The sequence below is a fragment of the Spermophilus citellus genome (genome assembly GCF_964194105.1).
Source record: "Spermophilus citellus genome assembly, chromosome: 4".
Classification (NCBI taxonomy): Eukaryota; Metazoa; Chordata; class Mammalia; order Rodentia; family Sciuridae; genus Spermophilus; species Spermophilus citellus.
The window spans coordinates 192,951,769-192,972,815 of record NC_138185.1 but is presented as its reverse complement, the minus strand read 5'-3'; positions in this window follow the sequence as shown (position 1 = coordinate 192,972,815).

The window sequence follows — 21,047 nt, the reverse complement described above, 5'->3', positions numbered from 1 at the left end:
AAAAGACAGGACTGGAGTTGTGGCTCAATGGTAGAGTGCTTACCCAGCATGTGTGAGGCACTGGGTTTGAATCTCAGCACCACCTATAAATAAATAAAGGTCCATCAACAACTAAAAATATATATTTAAAATTTTTTTAAAAAGATAAAAAGGCCTGAGGATATAGTTCACTGGTAAAGTATCCCTAGGTTCAATCCCCAGTAATAAAATAAATAAATAGGTCTTTAGCACAGATGTGCATTCAAAGAATACTTGGAATCAACTGAAGGTTAACTATTGAAACGTATATGAAACATCATAGTTTATGGTAAAATGTAGAAATGTTACCCTCTGAAAACAGGAATGAATTAGCAAGCACCTTTATTGTATAGTTTCTAAGCAGTGCACTAGAATAAGAAAAAAAATAAAGAACTAAGTAGGAAAGGAAGAAATATTATCATTATCACCACTGATATGCTCTTGGAATTAATAAGTTCATAAAGCTGGGGATGTGGCTCAAGCGGTAGCACGCTCGCCTGGCATGCGGCCCAGGTTCCATCGTCAGCACCACATACAAACAAAGATGTTGTGTCTGCCGAAAACTAAAAATTAAATATTAAAAAATTCTCTCTCTCTCTCTCTTTCTGTCTCTCTCACTCTCTCTTTAAAAAAAATAATAATAAGTTCATAAAAATTGAGACTGAGAATTAGGGTCTTGCCATGATAAATACCTCAAAATTGAAACTGAGTAATGGATGGAGGCTGGAAGCTTTAGAGAATCAAGCCTATATTGCCATAAATACAGAATTTCAGGCAATTCTATTGAGATCCAAGAAGACAAGAGCTGTATGGAGAACCCAAATTTTTTTAGGGGTTAGTCAAATGGTCATGATCACAATGTTGGTAGAAATGTGAACAGAAATTTCATTCTGATGAGATCTCAGATGGAAATGAGAACCAAGGTGTGAAACTAAGCATTTTCAAGGAAAATAATTTCAAGGAAACTATATTACAACAGAACTCTTCGAGCAAGTACCAGATGGACATTGCTCAAAAGCAGATAAAAAGACAGGCAGGCAGGCCTGTGAGACAAGGCACCAGGAGGTTTATAAGATAAGGGCTACCCTGAGCCTTTAGAAAACAACCCATTACTTTTGAACTTTTACATTGGACCTAACATTCTCATGATTAGGTAAAAGGACATACCACTGACTTGACCAATCATCTTGCTAAGGATACAGTGAAATACCATTTCAGTCCAATGGTCAGGGTGGAAGGCCACCCTGCCCATGAGTTGAGCATCCTCTCTCAGCCTTGAATAAGGAGGATGTCTGGTCTGGCATGATACTCCCCCCGCGCTGTGTGAAGCAAGTGGCCTCCACCTTCACTCAGCAAAGAAGTTCACTCTAGCCCTGGACTTGGGCATTACCCAATGGGATTGGGCAACCCCCCTTTGAAACCTTATCCCCTGACTTATCTAGTGAAGAACATTCCATTGAAGCTCCTTTGTGTGTCCCCGCTATAAAAATAAAGAGATTCTGGGTGTACCCTGTCTTGCCTTCCAGCGTAGATGAAGACCCTTGAGATTGTGAGCAGTCCCGCCCTCGATCTGAGAAACTCATGTTTGTGTGTTACATGATTTCTTCACCATTTTCTTATTTTAATGTTGCAGCCAGCTCCTTTGAACCCAGTTCATCTTGTCAGCGCAGGTCACTGGCTAGAGGTCAGATTTTCCCTGTTTTACCTTAAGCCATCTATGTACTATCCCCATCAATGTTGTCACTGAATGTACACTGTATGCTAACCTTTGTTCTCTGCTTATAAAAATCATTGTACCTATTTTTTCTTCAGAACAATCATTCAGGGAAATTAGCAGCCATGTTCTCAGGCCTACATCATTCATATTTGGATCAGAATAAATTGCCTTTTTATTTTTCTTTAATATAGAGTCATTATTTTGCATTGACAAACGAATTGAGAATTGGAGTAAAGGTCATCTTTGTTATACAATGGCAAAGAACTTGGTGGAATTATGACCCAAGACTTTATGGAAGGCAGAATGTAAGAGCAATGAACTAGGAGATATGGCAGAAGACAAACCGAAGCAGAAAAACGTTTGAGCTGCTGCACAGTCTCTTTTGGTGGCTTACAGTAAAATGAAAGAAGAGATAAAGAATTGAAAAGCAGAGTTTATGTACAATTAAAAGTGGAGAAGAATGAAAATATTCAGAAAACTCTCAGCCTGGTCACGTAAAGCATGAATGAGAAAGCTTGTTTGGAAGAGAATGCTAATAGAGTGGCCAAGTGAATATTTGCTACAGAGATTAATACAGGGCCGGGCACAGTGGTGCATGCCTGTAATCCCAGTGGCTTGGGAGGCAGAGGCAGGAGGATCTCAAGTTCAAAGCCAGCCTCAGCAACTTAGCAAGGCCCTAAGCACCTTAGTTAAAAAAGGGCTGGGATGTAGCTCGGTGTTTAAGCACCACTGAGTTCAATCCCCAGCACCAGAAAAAAAGGAGAGATTAATTTGGATAGGAGAAAGTCACGTTCTATCCATCAAGACAACAGAGGAAAGACTCCATAGACATTTCAGAGATCTTGAAGACAAGCTAGAACCTTGAGGGCAAGGTTTACAAAGATGTGCCTCTAGGACCTCGGCTTTTGTTGTCCTGAGACTCAGGACTCTGCTTCCCAAACTCAGGCACAGTGCCTCTCAGCCATCCCTGCCATAGCACAAGCGGGTCCAGGTGTGGCTCCATCCACCTTTCCAGACGGTACAAACCATAAGCCTTGCCATCATCCGTGTGGAGCTAATTCTTCTGGTGTTCAGAACGCAATACAGAGCCATAGTGGCCTACAACTTGATTTCAAAAGATGATGTAGACAGCCTGTGGGCCCAGGCAGAGACTTGACAGGGGTCGAGGCACCACAGAGTCCCCACTAGGGCAATACCCAGTGGAACCATGAGAGTGGGGCAGCCTCTGAAACCTCAGAACTGTAGAGCTACCATCATGTAACTCCAGCTTGAAAGAGCTGCCTGCACAAGACTCAAATCCATGAAATTTGTTGGGTGACCTAAGCCCAGGAAAATCATAAGATGTGGGGAGCCATTCTGACACGTGATTGGGTGACTCCCGTTAAGGGCCTGAGGCGCTCTGGCTGTGTCGGAGCTATCCCGACCCTTTCCTGATGAGAGAGCCCATCCGTGTGGGGGTGTGCATGACCACTGACCCCGGAGACCCAATCACTGACCCTGACCTTGGAGTGCAGCCCCCCCTCAACCTTCATTGGATGGAATTCTCCCCTGAATCTCTTGTCCCCCAAATAAAAGGCTACTCCCCGGCGTGTTCGCTCTCTCTCTCTCCTGCTAGCCCAGAGTAATCCTCGCTGCCCTGCTGGGCGGCTGGAGGCGGGAACCAGGGAGGCCGTCTCGGACCTAGCAATGTAAAATAAGGTACTGGTTTGTGTGTTTTATTTTGATCTCTTCTAACTAACTTAATGCCTAGAACCTCATTAATGAAACCACTGCGCAGGCCGCGTGGTAGAATAAGACACTGGCTGAGACCTTGGGGGTCCAACATCTGCCTAAGTGTGCCCAGAATATGAGACATAAAATCAAAGGACTTCACAAATACTAGCTTCTTAAAACTTAAGTATTTTTTCCTCTTGGGTTTGAGACTAACTGGAGACCAGATACCTTTCTTTGTATATATCTACTTTATGGAATGGAAATGTCTTCCCTATATCTATCTAACCACTGAATTTTTGAAGGAGATAATTTGATACATAGGCTCACAGACAGAGGGGAATTTACATCAGGATGAATCATGTCTTGAGCTTCACATATATCTGACTAAAATGAAACTCTGGGAATTTTGAGTTGATGCTGAAACAGGTTAGGATCTTTTGAGATAGGGATGAACTGAATTTATTTTGCATGTGAAAAGGACATGATTTTGTGGGGAAAGAGTACAATGTTACTCTTTGCATGTGCCCCCCAAAAGTTCATGTGTCGGAATGTAATCCTCAAAGCAATCACATTGAGAGGTGGGAAATTTCAGAGGTGGACTCCTGATAAAAGGAGGTGCTCAGCTGGGTTCCCTCTTTCTGTCTTACCCATGTGATCTGCCAAGTTTTGATGCAACAGGAAAACACTCACCAGATACAACATCTCAACCTTGAACTTTCAGCCTCCTGATACATGAGTTCAACAAATTTCTGTTGGTTATACATATCTAGTCTGTAGTAATCTGTCAAAGCAGCACAAGATGAACTAACTTAATTCAAATTTTTCCAGAAATACTTCAATAGTATTTTAAGAGGATCACTATTTACCAGATCCCCAATGTGTCATGAGATGGGTGAGGGGGTGATGGCAGGTGCTTGAGTAGTGAGAAGAATTTACTAAGACAAAGAAAAGCAGTTAAGACAGTTTACTGGAGAGAGAGTTTACTGCAATGTTGCAGCAGGGACATGACAAAGATGTCTGCCTGTGGATTCAGAGGAGGATATAAGCTTAGATGTGCTTCTGAGTTCCCTGTTCACCTTTGGCAGGCTTTTTGCTAGGAGTGGTTTACTAAAATGAAGGGTGATTGACAGATTTCCATTTCTTGCCCATAATGCTTATTGCACATGCAGCAAATGCTCATTTCCATTTTTAAATCAGATGCATGAAATTCAAGTAATATGTATAGGTCTTAAAAAAGAGGCTTTCCCTTCTTAGGCTACTCTAGGTCAAAACTGGGGCTCTCTGCACATGCTCCTTGGGATAATTAAGCAATCTTTTAAAAAACAGGAACTTGCTGTTTAACTCAGGGAAGATTTCTCTTCTGAGAACTGCAAGGGGCAGGATGAAAGGCAAGTCCTTAGCTTTATGTCAGTTCTACTGGTCAAGATGGGGTGGGGCCTGGGACAGGGGTCCCTAATCTATCCTGCCTCACAATATTAAATGGAAAATATCTAACAAAACAAAAGAAACGAAACGAAACGAAAATTGTCACATGCCCTGTGCAGGGGACTTTAAAGGATTAAATCACACAGAGGATGCTTTCTGAATACTACAGAATTAAACTAGAAATCAATAAAAGAAAAACATTTAGAATATGCTCTAAATCAAACATTAGAAGCCCAAAGTCACACTTCTAAATAACACATGTGTAAAAAAACAAACTGCAAAAAAATTAGAAAATAATTTGAAATTACTTTTAATTTTGAAAGAAAATTAAAATACAACATATTATTTGTGGATGTAACTAACATCATACTTAGGAGAAAATGTATAGCATTAAGCATTTATATTAGAAAAAGTATATATTTGCAGGGCATGGTGGCACACACCCAGTAACTCGGGAGGATGAGGCAGGAGGATCACAAGTTCAAGGCCAGCCTCAGCAACTAAGCAAGGCCCTAAGCAATTTAGTGAGACCTGGCTCAAAATAAAAAATAAAAAGGGCAGGGGATGTGGCTCAGTGGTTACGCACCACTCCCCCCCCCTCCCCGTTCAAGGTGGAAAAACAAAAGAAAGAAAAAAGTAGAAAGATTTAAAATAAAATACCTAAGTTTTCACCTTCACAAACTAGAAAAGAACAAGCAAATTAAGCAATAGAATGTAGGGAGACACAGTAACTATTAACCTAGAAGCCTATACTCAGCAAAACTGTCTCCAGAACAAATCAAACACATTTTAAATCAGATAAAACCAGAGTTTTGAGTAGTTCATTCACAAAGTCTCTATAAAATAAATAACTTAAAAGGAAAAAAATAATAATACCACATGGAAATACAAGATACAAAAAAAATGGTCAGCAAAGACATCAATCATAGAAAACAATATTTCTGATTTATAGATGAAAAACCAAATAGGATGGTGATACTGAAAGTTTTGTTCTTGTCTCTGTTGCCAATCCAATAAGAAGATCAAAGTTCTGAGATAAAGGAAAAGAAGTTTTACTGATTTACTAGTGAAGGAGAAACACAGGGGACTCCTATCCCAGAGGCTGTGATTCTCCCTGCTAGGGAAACACAGGGCTTTTAAAAGAGAAGTACCAGAGCTGGGATGCAAACATTATCAGTAGATAGAATTAATCAGTGTCAGTTGGTGTCCTTCAGAGAGCTGTTGTTCCAGTTCCCAGGTTTAGAGTTCTTTATTCTAGTGGGCAATGACATTCTTCTAGGCAGTGAAGGACACAACAGCTTAGCCTGGGACAGGAAAAATGCCAGTCTTGTTGCCCCACTGTTAGGGAGGAGGAGAGGGGGAATAATAAAGGCGGGGGGGGGGGGGACTGTCAGTTTTAAAATGAGCCACCTGCACTCCAGCAACAAGGTTAATACTCAAAGCATAAAGTGGAGCCCTGTTACAATGGAACTAAAGCAGTGTGTGACAAAAGCAGAGATGTTTGGAAGGAGCATTTGGAGTTAAGTTAAACTATTATCAGATTCACACAGTGTTCAGTAAGAAGGCAAAGACATTTATAAAATCTACCATCTTAAATTTATATATATTGAAACCTCTAGAAAACCTCTTAAGTAAATGAGAATTCATATGTTAGTAGAGGTAGGAAAAGGAATGATGTTAGGGTTGGGAGACCTTATTCACGCCAAAAGAAGACAAGGAACAAAGGAAGACAGAGACAGAAAAATACAGCCAATAGTCTAAAATAAGAAGATTAACATATATTGGAATAAATTAGTACCACAAATAAATGTAAATTAATTAACCTAAAAATTTTATTTTGTTGCTGCTGTTATTTGCTTGAGCACAGTGCTAGGGATTCAAACCAGGGCCTTGTGCAACTAGAGAAGCACTCTACCTCTGAGCTACACCCCCAGCCCTAGAATGAAATTTTTTAACTCAAAACTAAACCATAAGATATTTCCAGGGTATAGGTTATAGGATAGCTTCCCATTACTATAACAAATACCTAAGATAACTGAGTTATAAAGAGAGAAGATTTATTCTGGCTCCCCATGTTGAAGGTCTGCCCATGGTCAATTGGCCCCATTGCTTTGGACCTGTGGTGAGGCATCATCATGGTGGGGACCACATGTGGAACAAAGCTGTTAACCTCAGGGTAGGGACGAGAGAGACCAGAGTTCCACCATCCCCTTTAAGAGCATGCCCATAGTGACCTCTGGGCCCCACCTCTTAGAGTGGTTTCACCACCTCCCAACAACACTAAAGCCTTTAATACAAGCCCTTTAAGGGACCTTCCAGATCTGAACAATAGCAGCAGGTAAAACTAAACTGTAAGAACAAAAGTAAAGAAGAAAAGACAGCTAAAGGAGGGAAAAAAGTAATTAGGGAAAACTAGACAAAACAAAGTGAGCACACCTTTATTAACATGAAACAAAATAGACCTTAAGGCCAAAAAAAATTATGAAGATGAACTGAATCACTGTGTAATAACAGAAAGTTAATTACACTGAATAGCATTGCTGCAAAAAAAAATAAAACAAGAATTTATAGGACCAAAGGAAATTGACAAAACCACAATCATAGTGGAATATTTATCATACTCAATTTAGTTATTGATAAGCAGAATTATAGGAGAATATTTAATATAATTATTTTAGCTGTTGATAGTTAAAGCAATTTTTGAAATAAATAACAAGGGCTGGGGCTGTAGCTCAGTGGTAGAGCACCCGCCTTGCACGTGTGAGGCACTGGGTTTGATTCTCACCACCACATGAAAATAAATAAAGATATTATGTCCAACTACAACTAAAAAAATTAAAAAATAAACAATAAAATAAACAACAATACAACCATCAAGCTTGATTTAACAGACACAAGAACACTATACCCAACAGCTAGAGATTATAGACTTTTTAAAACAACATCAGAAACATTGATAAAAATCAATCACATATCAAGTCATAAAACATGATTTTTTAAAAATAAATTATGTCAGCATTCTACAGGCTGTATTCTCTATACACCATAAAATTATGAAAAATCAACAACAAAGATAATTTTAAATGATTATCTGTTTAGAAATTTTTTAATACTTTTATTTTTCTGTGGTGCTTAGGATCGAACCCAGTGCCTTATCTGTATGAGGTAAATGCTCTACCACTGAGCCACATTCCCAGCCCTGTTTGAAAATTTTAAAAAATACTTCTATATGATAGAAGTTAAGAAACATGAGAGCAATAATGAATATACTACCTACATGAAACCTCATCAGATGTAGTTAAAGCAGTACTTAAAGGGGCATTTATCAATCAAAATGTTTGAGAAAATTAAAAATATGGAAAGTTGTGGTGAGCCGTTTCTGCGGACTGTGGTCGCCATTACAAGATGGCGCTGGCTCCGCTGTGGTCTGTAACAAAAAACTCCTTATTTGGGAGAGTTGGCGCATGGTTTTTTAACACCCTATGAGAAAGCTCCACGTGGCAGCTTCGCATTGGGGCTTGAGATGCTTTATTAAGGCTGGGAGAGGCATCCGGAAGAGAGAAGAAGAAATATCAAGGACCTGAATAAACGGCTGAAAGAAGATTCCTGTTGTTGCGTCTTCCTTGCGGGCAAGGGGGTCGCGACAAGTGGTGGCGAAACCCGGGAACCAGAACTTTCAGTCGTCAGGGGTGGTGCACCGGATAGTCCCAGGTAAGTGGGACCCGCGACCAAAGCGGGGATAGTCCCAGTAAGTGGGATCCGCGACCAAAGCGGGGTCAGCTCCTCTACAAAGAAAGAGAGAGCCTCATATTTTATTGCAGCTGCAATGTGTACTTTCACTTTTGTTTTCTGTGTTTCTTTTGTCGTCTGTGTCTTTTGTTTTCTGTGTTTCTTTTGTTGTTGTGTCATGGGTGCCGCATCTTCAAGTCCGCTTCTCCTGGCCCTAGATGGCCTGTTACGTTCCAAGGGCCTGGAAGTGAAGCATCGTACTTTACAGAGATTTTTACAGAAGATAGATATTGCTGCACCGTGGTTTGCATTTTCGGGCAGCCTTACCATACCTAGTTGGGATAAATTAGGCAAAGATCTTGACTCTGCTTCTGAGCAGGGCATATTAGAGGGCGGGGTGATACCCCTTTGGAGAATAGTCCGTAGTTGCCTCACAGAGGACAGATGTCATGACGCACTTACTAAAGGACAGGAAGTTCTAGAACAATTACATGAGGAGAAATCAGAGACGGCAGGAAGTGAGGTATCTCGGGAGGATGGAAGTGTGCGGAGCGTGAAACGGGAAGAGGCGATTGTATCCAGATCTCAGTGCGCTGCGCACACCTCCATGTGAAAGTGGGTCAGAGGAAGAGGAGAATGAGGAGGAGGAGCTTGGGAGGCTGTCTCGCCAGCTAGGGAGTTTAGCTGTAGGAGAAGGGAGCAAAGATAAGCAGGGGTTCAAGAAATGTGATCCTCCGGATCCACCGCCGTATGGTGGGGGTGTTTCGGGGAGAGCTTTCCATGCTCAAACATGGAAGGCTGTTCACGCTGAGATGGGTCTTGCTTATCCAGTTTTTCAGGACGATAATAGAGGAAGATTCCATGAGCCTTTAGATTTTAAAATTGTGAAGACCCTGGCGGAGTCTGTGCGCACTTATGGGGTGGATGCCGCCTTCACACTAACTCAGGTGGAGAGTCTGTCTAGATACTGTATGACTCCCTCTGATTGGGCTAGCCTTGTTCGGGCTTGTGTTTCCCCAGGTAAATATTTGGACTGGAGAACATTTGTGTTAGAGGGCGCAATAGAACAGGCCGCCCAAAACCATGCGGCGGGACATCCTCATTGGGATAAGAACATGCTTTTGGGGCAAGGTAGATTTGCTAATCAACAGACAGGATTCCCTCTTGAGGTATATGATCAAATTAATAACATTTGCATTCGGGCATGGAAGTCACTTCCAAATGGACTGCATATTGCACCTGAAAAGGTTCAAACAGGGGATTCTATTAAGTATTTGGGAGCAACAATTGGGTATGGCAAATTACGACCACAAAAAATCACCATACGAACTCAGGATCTCCAAACTCTAAATGATTATCAAAAACTGCTGGGAGATATTAATTGGATACGAGGATATTTACATATTTCTAATGTTATGCTACAGCCTTTGTATGCTACTCTTAGGGGTGATCCAGATCTTACTTCCCCTCGTAGCCTCACTAAAGAGGCTAGAGCGGCCCTTATGACAGTAGAAGAAGCTATACAACATGCTACTTTATGCAGGCTCCAAAGTGATAAACCTTTCCAATTATGTGTGCTTGCCACTATGCGGCAGCCTACTGTTGAGCGTGCTCATCGCACCTTAAAGGAAACTTTACAAAAACATAAGGGGGGAATAGGAGCTGAACATACTCCTAAAGAACGCCTGTCCTTAGCTCTCTTTACCATTAATTTTTTGAATTTGGATATTCACGGTCGCTCTGCGGCCGATAGACATGTGTCCCCTCAGCCCTCTGTGATTGGCTATGTTAAGTGGAAAGATGTTCTTACGGGCCAATGGAACGGCCCCGACCCCGTGCTGACATGGGCACGAGGATCTGTATGTGTTTTTCCCCAGGATCGCACGGAACCATTGTGGGTCCCTGAACGCCTGACAAGAAGAGTCTTGACGCCAGCTACTCAGCAACAAGAAATACCACAGCAATCCCGTGATGAGGATCTTCATTCTGCTGAGCGCTCTGGCTCTGGTGCTGGTGCCGATGACATGGACGACACCAATGCAGTGGTGGGCAGCGGCACGGGCTTGGCCAATGCCGATGCCGGTTCATGATTTAATGATTCCAGGAATGCCTCCCGTATCATTGGCGAATATTTGGCCGGAAATTGGTCCAGATAAAGCTATGATCATACAAGCTCTTGCAGCTTTAGAAAATGGCATCTCACCTCAAGTCTGGCTTGCGCAGATTAAACAGTAAATCTTTGACATGGTCGTTGCACCCCAAGTTTTATGAACATTGCACTGGGATCGACATGTCTTTCTTTGTTATTCTCTTAGTGTTGGAAAGCCCTTGCACTCTGCCGGCTTTACTGCCATTGCACGCAGATGGGTTTCCACACTAGTGCTTTTCTATCGCCTTAAGACCCGTGCCTTTCTTTTAGGGTGTTGCCAACTTGTTTGTCGTCGTATTTCTATACAGCCACAGTTCAGCCTCAGCCATCCCCCTTCGTCCACCATCATCACGATACAGGATGCGAGGCAAGGCACTGCACTTGAGTGATCCTTGAAGTGGACCTCAAGGAGAGCATGTCCTATTGCATGCGGGTTAGACACGTCCACGCCCCGTCCCACGAAAAAAGGCGTCGGCTGATATGGCCTCAGATCTGGGGAAGGGCCCTCCTTGGGGCTGAGCCATACTATGCAGCCACTTCTGCACAGTGGGATAGGACCTCTACTCTCGCCTGTATTGTTTTTGGAAAACAAAAGGGGGAACTGTGGTGAGCCGTTTCTGCGGACTGTGGTCGCCATTACAAGATGGCGCTGGCTCCGCTGTGGTCTGTAACAAAAAACTCCTTATTTGGGAGAGTTGGCGCATGGTTTTTTAACACCCTATGAGAAAGCTCCACGTGGCAGCTTCGCATTGGGGCTTGAGATGCTTTATTAAGGCTGGGAGAGGCATCCGGAAGAGAGAAGAAGAAATATCAAGGACCTGAATAAACGGCTGAAAGAAGATTCCTGTTGTTGCGTCTTCCTTGCGGGCAAGGGGGTCGCGACAAGTGGTGGCGAAACCCGGGAACCAGAACTTTCAGTCGTCAGGGGTGGTGCACCGGATAGTCCCAGGTAAGTGGGACCACCTGAATAAACGGCTGAAAGAAGATTCCTGTCGTTGCGTCTTCCTTGCGGGCAAGGGGGTCGCGACAGAAAGTAATGAGATTAACATCTTGCTGAAGACATAAAAAAAGAATATTAGAGGAAACACTGAAAAGAGAAAAAGAAAATTAAAGAAAAAGAATAGAAATTACCAAAATAGAAAAGAGAGACAAAATAGAGAAAAGTTACATGGCCAAAAGTGGAAACAATGAAATTTGAAAACTTCTCATGAAAATGATCAAGAAAAAAAGAATACAGAAAGGAGTGAAATGAAAGAGAGATTCAAAAGATCAGAAAAAGAATATTATAGTCTATGGGTCATGTGCATAAATTAGAAAAATTGGACTTAAAAGGACATATTACTAGAAAAATATAACTCCTCAAAACTGAATCAAGAAGAAATAGGAAATCTGATTGGCCCTACAGACAAATTAAAGAAGTGAATCTACACTAAACTTCTTACTAAGATCATACTCAGTTTTAAAGGCAAGTTTTACCAGGCATTCAAGGGTCAGATTATTTGTAGCAATTTTAACAAATATCCATAATTTCTATGGCATTCCTTCCAATCAGTAAGGGGCACTATCCTGTATCCCCTCCCCTTGAATGGGCTCTGTGATTGTCTGACCAGTATAATCAGCAGAGGTGACACCACCAGAGCCAGGCCTGGCTGGTTTCCATCCCCTGTCTGTTAGGAATGCTTGCTCTTGGAACCCAGCCATCATTCTGAGAGTGTGCCAAGGGGCCACATGGAAAGGGCATGTGTAGATATGCAGCCAAAGCCTCACGGAGGTGCCAGCCAAGAGCCACCCTCAACTGCCAGACATGTAAGTAAAAAAGTTTTGCCATAACACTAGCTATTCTTTCCTCGGCATTAGCCTTCCAGCTGCCCCAATTGTCAACACACAGAAGAGAAACAAGCTGGTCTACCGCGCCCTGTTTACAAAAAATTACAGGTTTGTAAACAAAATAAACACTTGCTGTTTTAAGTCTCATGATGATTGTTATGCAGCAAGAGACAACTGAAACATTCTATTCTTATCCAGCTACCCCAGAGAAGAGAAAGGAAAAAAAAAAAAAAAACACATAGGAACACTTTATGTTTTATGTTCTTGAGATTGGATAGTTTATAAAGAACAGAGACTTATTCTTCCAGTTCTGGAGGCTGGAAGTCCAAACTTCAAGGGCACTTCTTGTTGTATCATCCCATGGCAGATGGCAGAAGGCAGGAGGAAGAGAGAGAAAAGAAAGAAAAGAAGGAAGGATGAAGGATATTCACACCTCAAGTCCTTTTATAATTGGTATTGATCCATTTATGAAAGTAGAGCCCCATGATATAGAGACCTCCCATTAGGGCCCACCCAACCTCGTTGCAGTGGAGATTAAGTTTCTAACACATGCTTTTTGAAGAACACATTCAAACAATAGCACTCCACAAATCATTAACTCCATACATATTCAATCAAAACCTAAAAGGAGAATTTTTAAGAAACTTGATAAGCTTAATCTAAATTGTTTTATAAAAGAGCAATGAACCAAGGACAGCCCTAAGGAAAAAACTAAGTGGGCCGGGAGTGTAGCTCAGTGATAGAACACCTACCTAGAATTTGTGAGGCCCTGGGTTTGATCCCCAGTACCACAAAAAGGAAGAAAGGAGAAAAAGAAAAAACTGAGTGGATATTACCTATCAGAAAATATTTTTACCTTAAAGTGACTAAGTCACACTAATGCTTCTACAGAAACAAACAGACCAATGAAACAGAACATAACATAAAACCAAGAAACCTATGTTCACATTTACATCAATTTAATTCCAGACCCAGCAAGTGCTGAGATCATTTATTCTAAAGGAGAAAAAATAAAATTGGATCTCTCCCTCCTACTATACCAAAAACATCCATAAATCATGAATGCATCAATACCAGTTATAAAAGGACTTGAGATGTGAATATCTTTCCTTCCTTCCTTCTTTTCTTTCTTCTCTCTCTCTTCCTTCTGTCTTCTGCCATGTGATGATACAACAAAATGAATAATTTAAATGTAAAAGAAAAAACACAATTTTAGAAAATAATATGGAAGATTATCTTCATAATTTAAAGTAAGGAACAATTTTTTAAGCAACCACAATTACAAAGAAAAAATTATAATCACTTACACATTAAAATTAAAACTTCTCTTCATCTAATTACAGAAAGTAAACCAACAAGGCAAAGTGAAAAAAAAGCAATCTACTACCATCAGAGTGACCAAATACAAATAAAATATAAACCAAATCCTCAAGAAAAAGATAAATTAGAAAAAATGCTCAAAAAATACAAATGGCCAATAACATGTGAAAATATGTTTAAGCTTACTAGTATGCAGGAAAATGTATAGAAAAATCACAATGAAATACAACTACAGGATTATCCAAAAGGAAAATTTTAAAGTTTCACATACTAAGTATCAGGAAAATGTAGAACACTCAAATATTGCTATTGAAATTTGGTATAAAATTGGTACAATTATCTAATAAAATGAAAGATAAGTATTATCCATAAACTAGAAAAATCACATAAAAACATATACTCTAGAGAAATTTTTGCACAAGTGGCCCAGAGTAATGGCACCACTGCTAAAAATAGGAGAAAGAAGAATATCTGAACATAATCTAAATATCCACACACAAGTAATGGATAAACACAACTATTATAAAGTGGAATGCTTTACAGCTACAAAAATGAATGAATTATGATGCAATTTAACTCAATGACTGTCAAGAACATAATATTACAATAATAAAACAATACACACAAATTGACAACATTTACTACACTAAGATTTATCTCACTTCAGTCAGAATGGCAGTTATCAAGAATACAGGCAACAATAAATATTGGCAAGGATGTGGGGGAAAAGGTACACTCAGACATTGCTGATGAACTGCAAATTGGTACCACCACTATGGAAAGCAGTATGGAGATTCCTCAGAAAACTTGGAATGGAACCACCATTTGACCCTGCTATCTCACTCTTTGGCTTATACTCAAAGGACTTAAAATCAGCATACTACAGTAATGCAGCCAAGTCACTGTTTATAGTAGCTCAATTCACAATAGCTAAATTATGGAACCAACCTAGTTGTCCTTTCAATAGATGAATGGATAAAGAAAATGTAGTATATATATTCAATGGAATATTACTCAGCTTTAAAAAGAATGAAATTATAGCATTTGCCAGTAAATGGATGGAGTTGGAGAATAGCATGCTAAGCAAAATAAGCCAATCCCCCAAAACCAAAAGCCAAATGTTTTCTCTAATATGTGGATGCTAATTCACTATAAGGGAGGCAGGGCAATAGAGAAGAAAAGAGTTAGATTAGGTAGAGGGAAGTGAAGGAGGAAAAGGGAGGGGATGTGGGGATAGGAAGGATAATAGATGAAACAAGACATTATTACTTTATGTATGTATGTGACTGTATGACTAATGTGATTCTACATCATGTACACTCAGAAAAATGAGAAATTATATTCCATCTATGTATGATATATCAAAGTGCATAAATGCATTCTACTGCCGTGTATAACTAATTAAACAAATTAAATTTTTTTTAAAATTCAGATCACTTATAAAAATTTCAAAGCTGTGCAAAAGCAAAACTATTTTGGCCAGGCATAGTGGTAAATGCTTGTAATTCCAGAGATTCCGGAAGCTAAAACAAGAGGATGGCAAGTATGAGGGCAGCCTAAGAAATTTAGTAAAAGACTATCTGAAAATAAAAAATAAAAAGACCTGTGAATGTGGCTCAGTGGTAGAGCACACCTGGATTCAATACAAGGTAGCACAATAACAACAAAAAAGAATAGTAGAGGGCTGGGGATGTGGCTCAAGTGGTAGCGTGCTCGCCTGGCATGCGTGCGGCCCGGGTTCGATCCTCAGCACCACATACAAACAAAGATGTTGTGTCTGCCGAAAACTAGAAAATAAATAAATATTTAAAAAAAAAAGAATAGTAGATATAAACAACATATGAATTTGAAACAAAACTAGTGAGTTTTAATAATAATAATTTAACAAAAATTTAATTAATAAATGTGACTGGATAAAAATAGCAATGACAGATCTATGGTTAGACATCAAATTAGAAAGAACAAATCAGAAAGTAAAGGAAAAAAACAATGTGTACTGAGTACTATGCACAAGGTAAATGTTGCTCCAGACTAAAGGCCATCCAGCAGGCAGAATGTAGAGTCCATATATTACATCTAGGTTTATCTGATGCTAAGGTCAAAATCTTTGCCACTATACCATATAGCAGCAAAACATTTAGAAATTTTTATTGAGAAAGCATTAGTAGGCAAAATTATGCTTTTATTACAAAGTTTATTTGTATCAACTTGGTATTTATATATTGTAGCTTGGATGTGAGGTGTCTCCTTACAACCATGTGTTGTTGTTAAGCAATGCAGGAAAGTTCAGAGGTGAAATTATATTATGAAAGTTGTTACTACATCAGTGGATTAATCCATTTTCTGGATTAATATTTGAATGAACTACTGAGTGGTAACTGTGGGCAAGGTAGAGCTTGACTGGAGATCACTGGGGTATCATGCTCCTGAGGATTATAATACATTTCCTATCCTGGCTCTTCACTCACACATATTCATATTCATTCTCTCTCACTCTAACTCACTCTCTCTCTCTCTCCCTCTCTTTCTCTCTCCCCTTCCTGGCTACCAAGAGCTGAGCAGCTTTCTTTTTCCATATCCTTTCATTATGCTGTTCTGCCTCACCTCAAGTCCAAAACAATAGAGTTGGCTAACCATGGACTGAACTTCTGAAACAGGTGAGCCAAAAATAAGCAGTTACTCCACTAAATTGTTCTTGTCAGGTATTTTGGTCACAGCAATAAAAAGCTAAACCTGTACATTTCTATTCTTTGGGGATTTTACATAAATATTATTTAATTGATTTATAGCATTATCTGATATTAGGCAAATGAAATACTAATCTCAGTCCACAAACTCATATGTAAAACAAATACAACTTTGGATATTTTAAAATCCACTTTAATTTCTGTAGACACCCCTGTCCATACCCCATTAACCTCATGGTGGAAACTAAATCTTGGTCAATTCCAAGTGCTCCTACAGGGCACTGTGCTTCAGAGCTCTGATGGAGTTCTGAGGAGCATGTAAGGAGTCAAAGAGGGGCTCCTTTGCCCCTCTATCCTCTGGTAACCTCTATCCTGCCCCAGATCATTGGTGCACACGGGGACTGGTTCCTAACTCCTCATCGTAATCTGCAAAGCTTGTGAAGGTTGGGAGTCTCTCCCCACTGCTTTTACACCTACTTCAGGCAATCCTGATGACTTTATTACTTTAACTCTACACCTCTCTGAGCTGCACAAAACACTTTAAAGGTGTAAGAAATAAGAATGGAGAAGTAGATGGACTCAAGATCAAAAGGGTGCCAGATTTGAAAGCTTAAATTGCACTCTGTAGATTATTTGGAGGCGTTAAATTCAACATTGCATAATAAAACTATAACAAAAGATATAATTTCAGAAGAAAGCTGCTAACAACTCCATGCCTGGGCTGGAGATGTAGATCAGTTATATAGTACTAGCTTAGCATATGTGGGGCTCTGATTTTAATCCCCAGCAATTAAAGAGAGAGAGATAGAAAGAGAGAGAGATAGAATGGCCAAGTCCATCTCATAGAAGTATTCATGATGTCAATTCCACCACATGCACAAGTCTTAACATAAGGAAAAAAAATATGAAAAAAATGGATAATATGACACCTCCTAAAGACCAAAATTCTCAACTAATAGAGTCCAACAATATTAGAATGGGTGGAATCTCTGACTGGATTCAAATGTGACATGGCACTTTTCTGTTGCAGGGTTTAATTTTTTCTAGGATCAAAACATGATCCAAGAAAATACAGATAACCAGTTAGGAACACAATGCAGGATGTGAATGAGAAATTCAGCAAAGAGACAGAAACTTTTAAAATGAATCAATCAGAAATATTATACATGAAGAGCTCTGTAAGTCAGATAAAAACTTCACTTGAATTTCTCAACAACAGACTAGACCAAGCAGAACAAAGAATAGTGTGGCTTGAAGACATTCTTTCAAAATATCATATTCACACAAAAGAAGGAAAAAGAATAAGAATAAATAAAGAAAGAATTTAAGGTATTTGGGATATTAAAAGAGTAAATGATATTTGGGACACTATTAAAAGAGCACATCATTGGCATGCATGAAGTAGAAGAATTAGAAGTAAAGGGCATAGAAGAGGACATATCATAGTCAAACTGTCAAAAGTACAGGACAAAGAAAAAAAAATAAACCCTGCAACAGAAAAGTGCAATGTCATATTTAAGGACAGCCCAATTGGACTAACAGCAGATTTCTTAGAAGCAACCCTAAAGGTCAGGAGGATGTTGAATGATGTATTTCAGGACCTAGAAAAAGAAGGCTAACCTTCAGAATTGGAGGGGGGGAAAGATCTTGAAAGATTAGCAAAACCTAGAGGAACTTACAACCAACAGATCAGCCTTACAAACGATGCTTAAGGTAGTCCTACATACAGAATGGAGTGAAGATAACTTATCGTCATGGTAGCATTGAAAGCATCAATCCCACTAAAAGATGATAAAATCCTACTAGTAGATGCAAAAATGAGAAACAAAAAAAGAATCAAACATTATCAAAACAATAAACCATCAAATCACACAGATGATGAAGAGAGGAAGAAATGAACAAGGATATTCAAAAGCACTAGAAGAAAATCCACAGAAGACATACAAATGGCCAACAGGTATATGAAAAAATATTCAACACCACTGATTTTCTGGAAAATGCATATCAAAACCATAATGAGATATCATCTCACCTCATATAGAATGGCTGTTATCAAGAAGACAACAAATAACAAATGCTGGTAAGGTTGTAAAGAAAAGGGAACTTTTATACACTGTTGATAAGAATGTAAACTAGTACAGCCATTATACAAACAGTACAAAAGTTCCACAAAAAACTAAATGTTGAATCACCATATGATCCAGCAATCCCACTACTGTGTGTGTGTCTATATATATACACACACACATACCTAAAGGAAAAAATAAGTATGTCAAAGACACATGTAGAATCCCATGTTGATCCCAGCACTACTTCACAAGAGCCAAGAAATGGAATCAATCTAAATTTGTCCATTGAGACATGAATGGATATGGAAAATGTGGATATATAGACAATTGAATACTATTCAGACACAAAAAAATGGATGATAAGATAAAATCCTTTGCAGCAACATGGATGACTCTGGAAGACACAACTTTTTAAAAGTTGGTCTTATAGAAGTACAATGTAGGATGGTGGTTGCCAGAGAAGGGAAAGGGTTTCTTCTGAGAAATCGGCTGTTAGTCTAATGGAGCTATCCTTAAATGTGACATGGCACTTTTCTGTTGCAGGGTTTAATTTTTTCTTTGTCCTGTATTTTTGACAGTTTGACTATAATATGTCATGATATTTGAGGTTCTATAAGCTTCCTGTACCTAAATGTCCATGTCTTTCCTAAGATTAGGGGGAGGTTGGACAACAAGTAAAAAGTTACAGATAATAGGAATAAGTCCCAGTGTTCTGTTGCACAGTAGAGTGACCATATTAATAATCATATTGCAAATTTCAAAATAGCTTGAAAAAAAATGTTGCATGCTCTCATAAGAAAGAAATTTTAAATATGTCAGATGATGGATATGCTAATTATTTAAATTTGATTATTCTATATTGTGTAAATATTTCCATAAAACTAATTCCAATGTTTTCCATTTCCTTCTGTTTCTCGCTTTCTTTCAGGATTCCATCTTTTACCATCTCCCAACATAAATATAGTAGTCTCAAGGATCTAACCAAAGTTCCATATTATTTTCTAGGCTTGCTTATATCCCTGCAACCATTGAAATGCCAACAGTTAGGCAGGAGTCCCCATAATTAAATTTATTACTTTCATTTTTTTTACCAGAGCTGAGGACATTTATCTTTTATTTGTACTTTTTAGATATACATGACAGTGGAGTATATTTTAACATATTATACATACATGGAGTACAACATCCCATTCTTGTGGTTGTACTTCATGTACAGTTACACTAGTCCATATTCATAATGAACTCAGGAGAGTTTTGTTCAACTCAACTATTATTTTTGATCTGAATAAACAATGGAACTTTGCCTGAGAAGTTGTAGGGAGTAAAAACCAAGAGAATTGGAAGAGGCTGAGTGAGGCTCATTATACTAATTCTCTGGGGATCCCAAGTCCCACCAAATGACAGAGGTGAATAGATCCCTCAAGAAAACAAAGCTGCATGCCAAATCTCTCAGCCCTGCTGTCACCACACAAAGACATGGGTTTATTCCAGGGTAGTGCATCTATCATCTCCTACAGCCCCAGCACCTACAGGAAAAGCATCATCACAGACACTGAGCCAAGCAAGGAAGAAGAAAGTCTTTATCACTCACAATGACCTCATTAGGACAAGAGAAAAATGAAGAAATGTTCCAAAGAGTAACTGCACTTTTCCAAGGCTTCCCCCAGGACGAACTTGCTCAAAGTGGAAGATTTTGAAGCAACCTCAACTCATCAGCCCCTTTGAGCTGAATGATGACAAAGTCCAAGGAAATCATCCTACTCTGGGGAATGCAGCTGTCCACTCAGGAGGCTCTGGAAAAGGACACATGTTCTTAGAGAACACCACCAAACTCATGAGATGGACATCTCACACAAACACTATAAGATTTGCATTTAGAGCCCACAAACATCATTGCAAACAAGAAATATCCACAAGACCCAGTTATCTTCTGTACTCCTGTGAGAAGTGTACCCAAAAAGACCTGATTGGGATTTCCTAGAGGGCTTCTGGACACTGGACAGTGCACCTTCAGGGCAATCTCCACCTTGGGAGCTCAGGAGAAAGGAGAGTAGCGGTGGTTTCCTCAAATTTTTCTCTTACTGGCACTTGTGTTTAAATTCTGTTTTTAGTCTGGCATACAAGGCTCTCATATGTACCTTTGCCCCCCCCCCATCCAGCTCAATGCTAAAACAGCAGGAACTAAATCAAAAAAGTTAGTCCATCTGGGCCATTATGTCACTCAATCACACTGGAGACTTAGTCTGCCCAGAGTGCAATGTTGGCCCACCCTGTGCTCTGCATCTCCTTGCAAAACACAAAGCTCTGAATGAAACTAACTCTGAATGAAACACTGACTCTGAATGAAACTCTGACTGCTTTTCTTTAGATGGGGGAAGACCTCTGCCTTATTC